Source organism: Rhinopithecus bieti, unplaced genomic scaffold (genome assembly GCF_001698545.2).
Source record: "Rhinopithecus bieti isolate Rb0 unplaced genomic scaffold, ASM169854v2 scaffold_6782, whole genome shotgun sequence".
Taxonomy (NCBI): domain Eukaryota; kingdom Metazoa; phylum Chordata; class Mammalia; order Primates; family Cercopithecidae; genus Rhinopithecus; species Rhinopithecus bieti.
In genome coordinates, this window is record NW_016805866.1 from 5,567,043 (window position 1) to 5,582,454 (window position 15,412).

Here is a 15,412-nt window from a genome sequence, read left to right on the forward strand (position 1 = left end):
AAAACAGGCATCTTTCAAATATAAAGTATATACTTTGATTTTTCAATCACTGTTTTCTTATTTTCTTAGTGATTTTTCTTAGTAATTTTTAGATGTGATGAATGTTCAGCTTATGTATTTATAAAGGAATTATTCATTGATATCAGTTTTAACACTATTATGAGCGAAAAATGCAATAACATGAAAATACAAATTCACAAAATACTAGGGAAATGTAGGTTAATAATTCTGTTCCGGAATCTAAGAATCATTTTTCTATGTACAACATTAAATTCTTATCTTTATGATTTATGATCAACAGCTGAACATGGTTTATCAACTTAATGGTTTTACAGACACTGATCCAGAAGGGCTGCCTCAATCACTAGAACTAATCAACTTGAAATTATATTAGATGTGTTCAACCACAATTTAAGGTGAGCATTTCCATAATGATTCTGCAGCTATGAATGTCGAGTACTATGGTATTATCTGAAAAGATTCACAGTTCATCTAAATGTTTGACTTACATAAAAGGATTTGATAAATTTTTATTTCTCTATGATCAATTATGTCACAGTCATTACCAGAGAAACATGAAGAAAAATTCAGTACATTGATGAGATGCCTAAAACACAATCGATATACCATTTATGTTGACGTAATTTTTATGACAAAGTTAAGAAGAAGCCTTAGAGATAATTAAGGAGTAATAAGGAGGACTTCTAATTTTTTTAATTGAATTATTAAGACAGTTATAGATTCACACAGAGAATACACAGACCAGACATAACCATGATGTTGGCATTAACACAATCCACTGATCCTATTCAGATTTCCCCAGCTTTACTTATATTCATTTGTGTGTGTATATACGTATTCAGTTCTACACAATTTTATCATATTTGGAGGTTCATGAATTCACTACCAAGTCAAGTTACGGACAATTCCAACACCAGGATTCCTCATATAGCATCACTAATCAATCCTTTATTTCTAAAATGCCATCTAAGGAATTTCATATAAATGGAATCCTGCAGTATATATCCTCTGGGAGTAACTTTCTTTCATTCAACGTAACTCTCTAGAATTTAATCTAAATTGTTATCTGTATCAAACTATTAGTAATTTCTCTTTATATTGCTTAGTGGTCTTACATGGAATATTGTACCACAGTTTCTTGAATAATTCACCTGCTGAAGGACATCAGGGTTGTTTCCAGTTTTTGCTTATTCCAAATTAAGCTGCTATGGGCATCTTTGTGCATCTATTTGTGTAAACATAGTTTTCTTTCATCTGGGATAAACTTCAAAGAGTTCAGTTACTGAGTCTCATGGTAATTGAGTGTTTCCTCTTATAAGAAATTGCCAAACTTGCAGAGTGGCTGTATCATTTTACATTCCCATCAAGAAGATGTGACTGAATCAGTTTTTCCTCATCCTTGCCAGCATTTGGTGGTATCACTATTTTTTTTTTTAATTTAAGTCATTTTAAATGTGTGTAATGATGTCACTGGGTTTTTTTTAGGTACATATCCCTGGTGGTTAATGATATTCAACATATTTCCATGAGTGTGCTTTTCATCTGTTTATCACCTTGGTGAAAGGTCTGTTCAGTATTCTGTCAATTTTCAGGTGTTTATATGTTGAATTCTGAGATTTCTTAGATACTAGTCTTTTTCCTAATATTTTCTCCCAATGTGTAGCTTGTCTTTTTGTCTTCTTCACATGGGCTTTAATGGAGCAAAATATTTTTTATTTTGTTGAAGTCAATGTATTAATATTTTCATTCATGGATTACTCCTTTGGTGTCAGTCTAAGTACTCTTGTTAGTGCATTTTTTAAACAAGCATTTATTTTAAAAAGCTATTAATTAGACCAGTGGTTCTTAGACCTTTGCAGGTATAACAAACATTTATTGAAAAACTGACTTCTGGGATCTCCCTCTAGAAATTCTGATTTGGTGGATTTGGGATTGGGGCTGAAGACAAGCATTCACAATAAGCTCACAGGTGATACAGTGCTGTTGGTCCACAGGAAGTATTTTGAGTATCCATTTTTTATTCTAGTCTTTCAGGCTTCATCAGAGACCAAGAATGGAAAAACTGAGACCTCAAATATGATAACACAAAATAAACAAAACATTCTTTTGGCTTTTTTAAGAAATTAAAAAAAAAAAAAAAAAACTATTACCCAACCAAGACATTTGTTTGGAAATCCCCTTATTTGGTAAAGATTACTTAGATAAAAGTGATTGTATGTATATTTTATATATTATCATCTTGTCCCCAGATAGAATTGCCTTTGGTTCCATAGAGGATTGACCTGAGTTGCTATATGGTTCACAACTGTATCTCCTCTAACTTAAAGTTGGCAAAAAATCATTACCTCGATTTGCCTTCTTGCAATATGGAGCAAGGAGAACATCACCTAACATTTTGTAGAGATTATTATGTGTTCTCTGCTAGATGCTTTATAGCCTTTATGTCAATGAATCCCCACAATTCTAAGTATTGGTTAGTGTGGAGAATACAGAGATTTAGAATGGGCTAACAGGTGTCCTCAAGGCCACTCATCTGATAAGAAATAAAGCAGGATTCCTGCATATGTGTTACTCTATTCGCTGTGCTCTCTTTAATATATGATGTTACGTCGCAATTTTTTTAATTAAAAAATCATGAGAGAAGTTTAATAAAATGTTAACATTTAAAAAACATATAAAACAACTTTAGAATAAAAGGCATTATGATCTTATTATATACCTTTCTACAATAGCGAGAAAATACTTTCTTTATAAAAGTATTGATAAAGGTAAAAGAATGTGGTAGATATAATTAATTTACATGCTACAACCTTCTGCCTCCTTATAAAGTCAATGTCGAATCATTCACACATTGCAGCTTTCCCTCATCTGTGTTGCCATAGACACTAAACAACAGGTTTTTGCTGGTGCTTAACTTTTGCTCTGATTTAGGGGTGCTGTGTGGACACAACAATTTTTGGACTTTGGAATCTCAACAGAAATCTAGAATGTCAGAAATAAATCTCAGAAGAAAATAATTTAGAAATATTTTAGTCTTGATATTTCAAAAGTATCTGAAAAGCTTTATTACTACCATCTCTTGAGAAACATCAATAACATCCTCAAAAGATTCTTATTGTAGGAAGGGTAATGTTCTCAAAATTTTAATCAAAATTACATTTTCAGAATAAACATAAATTGCAAATTACCCTTTTAGAACTCAAACTTATTGCCATCATATTGGCAACACAGGAGCTAGTTTTTATGACAAAGCTCTTATCTATAGGAAATTAAAGTCCACACATTCTTTGATTCTTTGCATTAATTATCTATAATTAAAAACAGTCCCTGCCATCTTTGGCTTATCTTGTTGAATAATGTTCAATAAAATAGAAAGATATTTTACAATTTTAAAGGTGAATAATTAGTGGGTAAAGAGAAACAAATTAGATATTTAAAGTTTTTTTACAAAATGCATTTTTAATTTCAAAGAGACATACAACTTAATTTTCAATTAGACATGTTTTAAGGAAGGTGAAACAATATAAGAAAAACCATTGAGAATAATTTCCAGGAAAATAATGCTACCTACAATATAACTTCCTCAATTAAGTTTACCAAGCAATTAACTGAAGCAAAATGCATTTTAAATTGTCATGATTTATTATAGACAAAAACCCCACTATTTTATTTTAATATACAGAACTAAAGAAAAAATGTTGTGTGTGTGTGTGTGTGTGTTATTGATTTGTAATGAACTGAAAGATGCCTATGAATCGCATGAATTCTTAACCTGGAAAACTCTGGAAAATGCTTCACAGTATTCAGAAGTCATTTTGAAGAACAGAATGTGGATGAAGTTTTTTATATCATTTATGTGCACTCTCCTCTTACTCCAAGCACTGCACTGAGTAGGTACTTAATAAAATATTCAACATTGCAGAGAAAATTTGGGCTAACAGAAATCTTGGTAACTGGAGATCTTTTCCAGACAAAGTTAAGGGGTCAGTGAAGATTATGACGTGTTAAAAACATTTCAAGATCAAGGAATTTTTCTTAAGAAAAAATAAATCATTTTATAATTGCTTCCAAAATAATAATCTCTTTCACAAATACGTTTTTTTTTTAATCTTCCTTTGACACTCCCATTCCAAATACAATGGAAGTTGTATTTAAATGTTACTATGAAATTTCTCTTGGTTTTCATCAAAATAAGCTTTTTTCTCATTAAAGTGAACTGTGGCATTCCAAAGAACTAACAGAGAGAAGGTGCCATTCTTATTCTCTACTAAATTCCTTTTCCAGTTTCTTAATTTGAAGCATTGGATCTGAATACATTTGGCAACAACTCACAAAACATGAAATTTGTTGGCTGAGAAGTAATGCTATCTATTCCAGCCTAACTACAAACAGAAGAACATTTCTTTGTGTGGCTGCTATGGAGAAGATATTTTGAGCAGCTGTAACAAAGATTGCAATAAAAATTGGAGGTCAAATTGTCTTTATTCCAGATTAGAGAGCTCAGCATTTTTAATGTTCAGCACTGAGAAACAACACACCATAATAAGCTTTAGGTTTCCTGTTTGCAATTTCCCACAGTACCAATTACCATCAGTGCAGTGGTGCACTCAGTGGATTATTTTGGGGCTATTTTAGAGCCAGCCATTAAGAAACTTTTGCTGAATTTGAACTTCTCTACCTAAACCATACTACTACTAATAATAATGATACATAATGCTTAATATTAAGAATAGCAGCACATATTTTTGAGCACTTGTTGTATGTCAGATACTGTGTTGAGAAGATTGTATACTACATAACTTAAACCCATGAGTTAGTTTAGATTGATATCCCTATTCAAAAGATATAGGACCTGCAGCTAAAAACAAAGTAAATTGATTTGTCATTAACAAAGACAGTTATATTGATAATGTGCGACATAGTTTAGAGTGTAGTCTATGTGTTTTGGTATATGTTTTCTATTTTTAAGATGCTTCCTTCTTAACTGTTTTGATGACCCCCTTCTCTGAACTTCTTTGGTATATATGGGCAGTTTATGTAGATACTTAATCACAAATTGTTCTTTTCTTTCCCCTCATTCTTTGAGTAAAGACACACACACACACACACAAGCACACCACACACACTCTTTCCCTCTCTCTACTGCAATTTTTGGATTATGGACTAATAATAATAGGAGGGCACGGGAAAGTATAAAACTATGTTTTAAGGATCAAGAGTAAATATGATATATCATGTCTTTCATTACATTAAGCAGTAGTATGTCATCTCTTTTGCTGTCCAGCACATCACCTTCCTCCTAAGCATCTTGATCTCCTTTGGGAAAGTTGCCTTTACTTGGTTGGCATGTTTTCCTGGTGGAGAGTGGTCGCAGCAACTGGATCTTCCTCCTCCACACCTTCAGAGGAGTTACAATATCTGGGATTTTGTATTGTGAATGTCACGAGACGCCATTCTTCAGAGCTTATTATTTGCAGCAGCCAGGAAGCTGGAGTCTAGATAGACTGTTCTGTTGCTCTTTTGTTCTTCAGAGCTTGATTGTTTTTTATCCATCTGAGTTGACTTCTCCAGCCTCCAAGGGACTCTCTGAAACACTGATATATTTACAATAAATCCCCCTAAGCTCATATCAGCCACAGTGAAGCCAAAATCCTCTGGTGTGGACCTGATGGGTGTGTGCAGCAGGCTTTTCTTCTGCTTGATCGGATCTTGAACCATAATAATAAAGAGCTTGATCTTTGGGAGGCTGAGGTGGGTGGGCCACCTGAGGTCAGGAGTTTAAGACCAGCCTTGCCAACATGGTGAAACCATATCTCTACTGGAAGTACAAAAATTAGCTGGGCATGGTGGCGCTGGCCTGTAGTCCTCAGGAGGCTGAGGCAGGAACATTGCTTGAACCCAGGAGGCAGAGTTTGAAGTGAGCCGAGATTGTGCCACTGACTTCCAGCCTGGGCAACAGAGTGAGACAGTGTCTCATAATAATAATAATAATAATAATTATTATTATTATTATTATTGACTCTCATTAGAAATTACAAGTGTGCTGTTAATTTGGGGGGCGGGACAGAGGAACCACAACATACGGGTTCCTTAACTTTTCTTATGAGCTTGAATAATAAAAGGAATGTACTATTTGACAAGAGACATATAGTTGAAGGTCAAAGAGATATTTTAAAGCAGTAAAAAGAGGGCATGTGGTTAGCAAACAGCAGTCTGTGCTCAAGTCAAAGAACTATCACTTATTCCAGGATAGAAAATGGGCAAGTCTTGTTATTGCTTGAGTGCATTTCATAATCCACGTAGTGAGAGGTGGAGACATAGTTTTCTTTTTAATGTCAGGCCTTAATGGATTTATTATTCATTATTAAATATATATTGAAGAAATGAGACTATGTTTTACCAGTTGAAGAAAATGAATGTAAATTTATGAAGCATATTAGATGTGTTTAAAAAATAGATATGTTTGACCCTTGAACAACGCAGGGGTTAGAAGCACTGACTCCCTGGAGAGTCAAAAATCTACATACATATAATTTGTCTCACCAAAAACTTAATAACTAATAGACTACTGTTGACCAGAAGCCTTACCAATAACATAAGCAGTCAATGAACACATATTTTGTATATGTATTATATACTGAATTCTTAAAATAAAGAGAATTCTATTAAGAAAATAATAAGGATGAAAAATATATTTACTATTTATTAAGTCAAAGTGGATCATCACTAAGCTTTTGATAAATTTTGAATTTCCATAATAAATTGTGAGGATTTTAAGGCAATAAATGATTTAAAAAGACTGGTATCTACATATATATTATGCATTCGTGACATAATTAGTAGTTTAGTCTTGGTACTACAGATAATGAGACAATTTATAGGAAATTTTGAAGTTAATCATCAGCCTTGAAATTCAAGTCGAAATATACTGTATATACTGACAAATTGTCATGATTTCAAGCAGGTTTGTTAAATTCTGGATGTCTGATGCAAGCTCTTAGTGCTTAGTGCAACTGGACACACTTCCATGGGGTCATCTGTCTCCACTGAAGACCCATTTACAATGATTTATATTTGACGCTAAATGATGTCTCTTTATTAACAGAGAATACCACTCTTTGCAATCTATTAAGTGAATATCCTACTTAACAAATATATTTTTTGTGGAAGGTCTACTATCATCTATGGAAACATGTGAGAAATCAATTTGATCATATTTAAATATGTATTAAGGCTTATTTTGTGCTGGTTGTAATGGAGAATCAAAGGTACTAGACTGCATTCTTGTACTTAGTGAACCTATCTTCTATTTGGAGAGGCACCCAGGATCACAAACACCCTAATAAGCCAAAACAAGGGAATCCTTAATGCTAACTCACAAGATTAAAAGAAGTCTTCATAGATAAAGAACTATTAGAGGTAGGTTTTGAATGGGTAGAAATGTCATGGGAAGAGACAAAGTATAAAGGAAAAGTCCTTAAAACACAGATATATGAAGACGCATGCTTATCTGGGATGCAACATAGTTCTAAGATGATGAACAATAGAATTAGAGGAGTACGTTTTAATAAGATGAAGTTTTTGAACACAAAATAACTTAAGTATATCGTGTAAAAGTTTAGCTTAGAGAAAAAGAGGTGGAGTTGCTGAAGATCCGTAAGACAGTTTTTAATCTTGTAGGTGAAACAAACAGTGTTAAGAGGAATTGTTAACCCTCAAAGTTGTATGCAAAATTTTTTCTATAAATTTTTCAACTTGAATTCTGCTATGAATTGAATGTTTGTGCTCTTCCAAGATTAATGCTGAAACTTAATCCCCAAAGCAATAGTATTAAGAGGTGGGACCTCTAGGATGTGAGGACACAGTGTTTCATCTCTTTTGATCTTATGTCAGGACACAAGGAAGCTGCCATCTATGAGGAGCCAGCCCTAACCAGACACTGAATCTGCTGTAGCCTTGATGTTGGATTTCCAGTTTCCAGAAATGTGGGACACAAAATGTCTGTTGTTTACAAATTACCCAGCCTGGTATTTCGTTATAGCAGCCTAACAAACTAAGACAGTCTACGACTTCTCAAAATTGTAAATATTTGCTCTAAGGTCATCTAGAATCCATAAATGGGAAAATAAAGTCACTCGATTTTAGTATATTAAATGTTTGGCCACTTAGTTTGTTAAAATTATACATTTGAGAGTAAACTCTGACCCTATGTTCTAAATCACTAAATTTTCTCCATGCTATTTTCAAAAACAAACCAGAAAAGTCTTTATGTCTTTGCATCTCTACTGATACCCTGCTTACCTAAATCCTCATTTTTCTCTCACCTGGATAAATTAAATTATCTCCTAATGGTTGTATTTCTTATCCATTTTCAGTGTATTTTTTAAGGAAATACATCAGCTCCTACCTTGCTCCTTCTTAAAATTCTTCAATATCATTCTTTGATTTACAATGCAATTCTAGATCTGCAACAGGACGACCTATTAATCCTACCTCCCACCACTTTTTCTCTCTCTACTCCAACTCCAGTAGTAATCTGAGTTAGCTTTCATTTCCTCAGACACAAACACTCATTATCAATATAGGAAATTCACATTTTCTGCTCCTACCACAAGCACTTTTCCTAGTTTAAAAGTAACATCCTCAGAGGCTCTACTTTAAGCCCAAGTCTAAATTACCTTTTGTTATGAATCAGAACACTCTGCTATTTATACTATACATCATCAAATTTACTATTGTTATGTCTGTCTCTTTCTAAAAGAAGGCCAGGTAAGACAGGGTATCAACGGCCATATTTCATTCATCATTTGATATCCAACAGTGACCGTAAACCCAACCTCCCACTAGACGCTCAATAAGTGTGTGTGCACTTGAAACAATTGATAAATTTGCCTTCCCAAAATTTCTCTAATTACTATATAGGCAATGTACATTAAGAGACAATATCATCCACTTGTAACACCTTTGAAAAAGGCAAGGAATTCCCCAAAGACATCAATATACTAATCCGTGAAATCTGTAAATATGCTACATTAGATGGTTAAAGGGACTTTCTAACTGTGAATAAGGGTAGGGAGCTTGTGATGGGGAGATTATCCTGCATTATTCAGATGTGTCCAATATTATTACAAAGGTCCTTAAAAACGGAGGCAGAAGAAGACAGTCAGAAGAAATGTAATCTCAAAGAATGATGAGAGAGAGAGAGAGAGACAGAGAGACATCATTGCTGGCATTAAGGATCAAGGAAAAAATCATGAGCCAAGGAATGTGAGCAACTCTTAAAAGTGGAAAAAGAGAAGGAAATCGATTTTCCCCTAAAACCTCCTGACAGAAATGCAGTCCTGTCAATATCTTAATTTTAGCCCACTGATACCTATATTAGAATTCCATCCTCCAGAACTATACGATAATAAATGTGATTTTTTAGCATCTATGATTGTGGTAATTTGTTACTGCAGTAATAGAAAACAGAAACGGTACCTTTAATTAAACGCTTTCTGAGTAGTCCTTTATTACCCTATACGGAAGTTCCTGAACCTTTTCTCAGTCTCTAAGTGTAAAAATACTCAGCAATAGAGTTACAGAATCATTCTAAGTCTCTAAGTCTTACTTTATATATTTTTTTAAGGTCCTGGGACAGGTCACACCTTGGCCCTAATTGTTCACACTCAGTTCATTTCAAGGCAAATAAAACAAGTTACTAGCTCATTAGCGGATTGAAAATTAGATGCCTATTTATTAGCACCTAGTTCCCGGGTTAAATTATAACTGTTTAAAAGAGAGACAGCCAGCAGCTGTAATTCTGAGCACCTTTTGCTATTCAGAAAAACCATGGCTTATCACTAAGCTACCTTTGTCAAGAATGATCACCAAAGTAATTGGCCACAGAGTACTACCCACATTTTAGAAAAGGTGAACTATTTGGGTCAACAGCAGAGTAGAGCTTGGGATCTATTTGCTTTCTTTTTTCTCCTCATTTTGGTTTTCTGCTTGAATATTCATTGCATTTTTCTTCCTGCTTTGTTTTGCCGCACTTTACAAAATAAATTTCAAAGAAAACATCATGATAAAAGCCTTTCCATACCTGCTTCCTTGGAGGAGTCTTCTGAGATCTCCATAAAATACTTCTGTGGGAAGAGAACACACAATATAGATCTTAATGGACTCCACCAAAAGAGATATTTCAGTGAAGTCTCGCTCTCAACTCCTGCTCCTAAGTGCTAAATTCTTTATGGCATCTTTTCTCTTAAGTCTCTTCTAGCCATTCAACAAAGCCAAAGCTTCTGTAAAATGAAATTCTATGGCTTGAATTAAAAGAGGCCTTAAAGAACATCTAGTCAGTGCCATGAGGACTTCTAAGGACTTTTCCATTTAATTACACTTGATGAGAGAGAAGAGTCTAAACCCACAGCCCTGTTCCGATATTTCTAGAAAGGCTTATATTTTCCTCAAAATTTAATAAAACCTTTGACATCCTTGACAGCATATATTAGTGTCTGCTTTATTTTGACTGTAGTGCCTCCTCTGTCTCCTTCAAAATTTTAGGTTTAATAGTTTCTAAGATGATGGCACCACATTTATCTTACATTCCTTGAAGTATTACTGAATTACTCGATTTGAAAAACATTTCCTTATATTAATATGTGTCATGAACTGACAACAAGCAGTATGTATGACAGAGTAGGTTGTTTATATCTGACCTATAATATAATTACAGAATAATTGAAACATGTAACGATGTTAAAAGTCTACCATTCCAAACCTAACAAAACAAGCAATGGGGAAAAGAATTCCCTATTTAATTAATGGTGCTGGGAGAACTTGCTAGCTACATACAGAATTTTGAAACTGAACTCATTCCTTATATCTTATACAAAAATTAACTCAAAATGGATTACAAACATAAATATAAAATGCAAAACCATAAAAACCCTAGAAGAAAATCTGGGCAATACTATTCCGGATATTGTCATCGGCAAAGATTTCATGATGAAAATGCCAAAAACAATTGCAACAAAAGGAAAAACTGACAAATTGGATCTAATTAAAGAGCTCTGCACAGCAAAAGAAATTATCATCGGAGTGAACAAGCAACCTACAGAATGAGGGAAAATTTTTGCAATCTGTCAGACAAAGGTCTAATATCCAGAATCTACAAGGAACTGAAAAAAATATACAACAAAAAAAAAGTGGGTAAAAGACATGAACAGACAGTTCTCAAAAGAAGATACATGTGAGGCTAACGAACATATGAAAAAAGCTCAATATCACTGATCATTAGAAAAATGCAAATCAAAACCACAATGAGATACTATCTCAAGTCAGAATGGCAATTATTGAAAAGTCAAAAAACAACAGATGCTGATGAGGTTGCAGAGAAAAAGAAATGCTTTAGGTGGGAATGTAAATTAATTCAGCCATTGTGGAAGACTGTGGCAATTCCTTAAACATCTAGAGGCAGAAATAACATTTGACCCAGTAATCTCATTACTGGGTATATACCCAAAGGAATAAAATCATTCTATGATAAAGATACATGCATGTGTATGTTCATTGCAGCACTGTTGACAATAGTAAAGACATAGAATCAACCCAAATGCCCATCAGTGATAGACTGGATAAAGAAAATGTGGTACACATACACCATGGAATACTATGAAGCCATAAAAGGAACAAGATCATGTCCTTTGCGGGGACATGGATGAAGCTGGAAGCCATTATCCTCAGAAAACTAATGCAGGAATAGAAAACCAAACACTGCATGTTCTCACTTATAAGTGGGAGCTGAATGATGAGAGCACATGGAACATGAGGGGGAACAACACGCACTTGGGCCTGTTGGGGTTGGGGGATGTGGGCAAGGACAGCATCAGGAAAAATAGCTAAAGGATGCTGGGCTTAATACCTAGGTGATGGGATGATCTGTACAGCAAACTACCATGGTACATGTTGACCTATGTAACACATCTGCACATACTGCCCATGTACTCTTGAACTTAAAAGTTAAAGAAATAAAAAAGTCTAACATTCAAGGATGAGCACTCAGTATGAAACTATTGTATGTCTCCATGAGCCTCAGATTTAAATGTGAATAATTTTTACAAGGGTAACATCCAAATATAAATGGGCATAAAGAGAGTAGCATGGTTTCATTTTTCAGAATTAGTGTGAAGCAATGAGCAGAAAAGATTTGAACAGAGTGTTGAGGAAGGAAAGAGGTGTCTAGTGGTTTGAGACATTCACACAATGGCGTTGGCAATTCACTTAAAAGTGAAGGAGCCATTTTAGTTTTGACAGTTAAGGACCTGTGATACTGACCTGCAGCAGCGATTCTCACACTATCAGAAGAGATCACACAGCATCAGAATTGCTCAGGGATTCTATCTCTGGAGTTTCTGATTCAGTAGGTGTCAAGTGAAGATGAAAACTGGTATTTCTAATGAGTTCTTAAGTGGTGCTGACACTACTTTTCCAGAGATAACACTTTGAGAACTACTAAGCTACAGGAACTGAGCAGGCTAATTTGGTGTGGATTATTTTTAACTATGTAATTGGGAACTCCAAGAAGGAAAAAACAAGGTGGTAGCACTGTTTTAATGCCAGGGTGGTAAAATACAGTTTGTTTGTTTGTTTTTTATTGAGATGGAGTCTCTCTCTGTCGCCAGACTGGGAGTGCAGTGGCGCGATCTTGGCTCACTGCAACCTCTGCCTCCCGGGTTCAAGCGATTCTCCTGCCTCAGCCTCTTGAGTAGCTGGGACTGCAGGGGCGCACCACTACGCCCAGCTAATTTTTCTGTATTTTTAGTAGAGACAGTGTTTCACTATGCTAGCCAGGATGGTCTCAATTTCTTGACCTCATGATCTGCCCAACTTGACCTCTCAAAGTGCTGGGATTACAGGTGTGAGCCACTGAGCCCGGCCAAAACAGTTTGTATAATCAAAATTATAGATTAGTGTCACACTAAATGGAATGAAATAGACTCTCAGTGACACACACACACACACACACACACACACATACACACATATGTGTGTCTATATATGTATTAGCAACAGATATGCAAGGTTAAAATAATAACAGTAAAGATGCTATTTATTATGTTATTTATCATTTCATTTAATGTTTGATGTCTTTAATATTTCATACTACTAAAGGCATGAATAAGGCACTCTATTTTCTTTTTTTCAGAAATGATGTTACCTATTTATTTTCTTAACAGTAGTTTTATTTAATTCATTTGTAGTTTTTGTTAATACTTTACTTATCATAAATTCTTTGAAATAGATTTTTTCTCACCTGTCTGCTTTTGCAAAGGCTGAACTATAACATGTAGGACGATTCCATTGTTTTATCTTTTCCAAGTTTACTTTCCATAAGACATGTCTTTGTCCAAGAGGTGGTATATCTTAACTCCTTTCTTGCACAGTACTTTAAGGATAGTGGAGGAATATATTTCAAACCCTGAGTTCTCATGGTGAATATCTCTTTAACTGTATTTGCAAAATGCCAAGTTCTGACTGTGGACTTTAATATTCTAATTATCCTCATAGATGATGAATTTTTACCACTACTCACCCAGGACAGTACATTATTAACAGAAAAGTTTCATCTTAAAGATTAGTTAGTGATAACGTTAATGCTTTCTATTTTTTAATGCCACTTGCAGAACTTCAGTAGCCTCCCATTGTCCTATACCTATAACTGAAAAACTTTAGACTTCTAGGTGCAGCCCCCTTCTTTCTGTAGGTTCCTAAGGGAGGTATGCAATGAAGCCCACAAGGTAGAACATACCCTAGTTTTCATAACACACTCACAGCATGGAAGCCAAGACAACTCTCTCTCAGATGCTAATCCACCATATTGACTTCTGAGTAACCTCAGTTCTGAGACGGCCTCTATGATTTCCAGTTTATCTGTTGTTCTTTATGTAAGAGCACATATTTACCATAAATCCTGCCCTTAGGTCAAACAATCTTGATGTTATCATATTTCTGTTGTCTTACACATCCCTTCTGAATCACCCTTTCCCTATTATATATAAGCCCTGGGTCTGGGGGTAGTGGGACGGGAATCATGGGGATCCGCCATCTTGTCTCATTGTAGCCCTGGACACAGACACGGCTTCTGTTCGTAAGTCCCTATTAAAGGCTTATGTCTGAGAAACTGAATATGTCAGCCTCTTTTTCTGGCCCCTCAGCCTCCTTGGACTTCAGGATAGGTTTGCATAGACCTGGCCACTGTGCAATATACAGGAATCTATCGTATCAAGTGGCCAGCAATAGCTTATTAGCAAAAAATCCCCCCAAAGAACTGATTTATAGTGTACAGTAAATAAAAGGAGACATATTATCTCTGCTTTCCACTTTCCCACTCTTCAATATCCAAAAGTAATCTTGGAGTATCGTTATTAATTATGGCTTTTATTTAGTGCCTAGAAACAAGCTAAAGTTTTGACCTTAGGTAAGCATAGTTTAACTGTTTAAAACCATGTTAGAATATTAAAAATTAATTGATTTCATATTCCTTTATGTAGATATGTGTATAGTCATGTAGTCACAAATTTATTTTTCAGAGCATCTCCGTGGAGTTGAGGCACAAGAGATACAGTCTTCCTTATATGATTTTTTTCTGTTTTTCCTTTGATCAGTTTTCTTATCTATCTATATTTCATCAGTTAAAAAATTAGTTTTCTCTTTGGGGCTATTTTCATACTTTTCCCAATATTAAAGTCATTCACCCTATAAGTATATACATGAAAGATGATGTATTCACATATACCAATCTAGTTTTTCTGCTAATGATGATAAACTCATAATGCTGGCATGAGTTTGCCTTCTGGGAACAGAAATTCTTCATGTTTACATTTTAGAGAATATTCTTTTATAATTTGAAAGAGAGAAAATTTAAAATATTTTATTCTTAGGGCAGAGAAAATATTTAGAATTGCTATGATATGACCATGAAGCGAAACCAAGGAATTCATATAGGGGACGAAGGGTCAGAGAGGACGTTAAGTAACTGTGTATGCAAACATGGTTGTTGTCTTCTGCTTATGTTCTAAAAAGTCATTTTAGCTAAAATCCAAATATATTCAAAGCCATTTCCAAAACTATGAGTTTGTAGTTATTTTTGTTTCTCATTTGAATCGAACCTTATGAAATTCTAAACTATTGAAGATTCAAAAATGCCTTTGTACATAAAATCTGTGGCTGTGAGATTAAAATGAATTATATAGATTCTAAGAGTTTATGTTATTCAATTGTAAGATATGTAGATATACTGGTGAAAGAGATAGATTCTAACAGAACAATTAATCAGACACCAATTATCATATATGTGAGCTCCATTGCTTCTAAGTGATTATATGAGGAAGGTGGGAGGTGAAAAAAA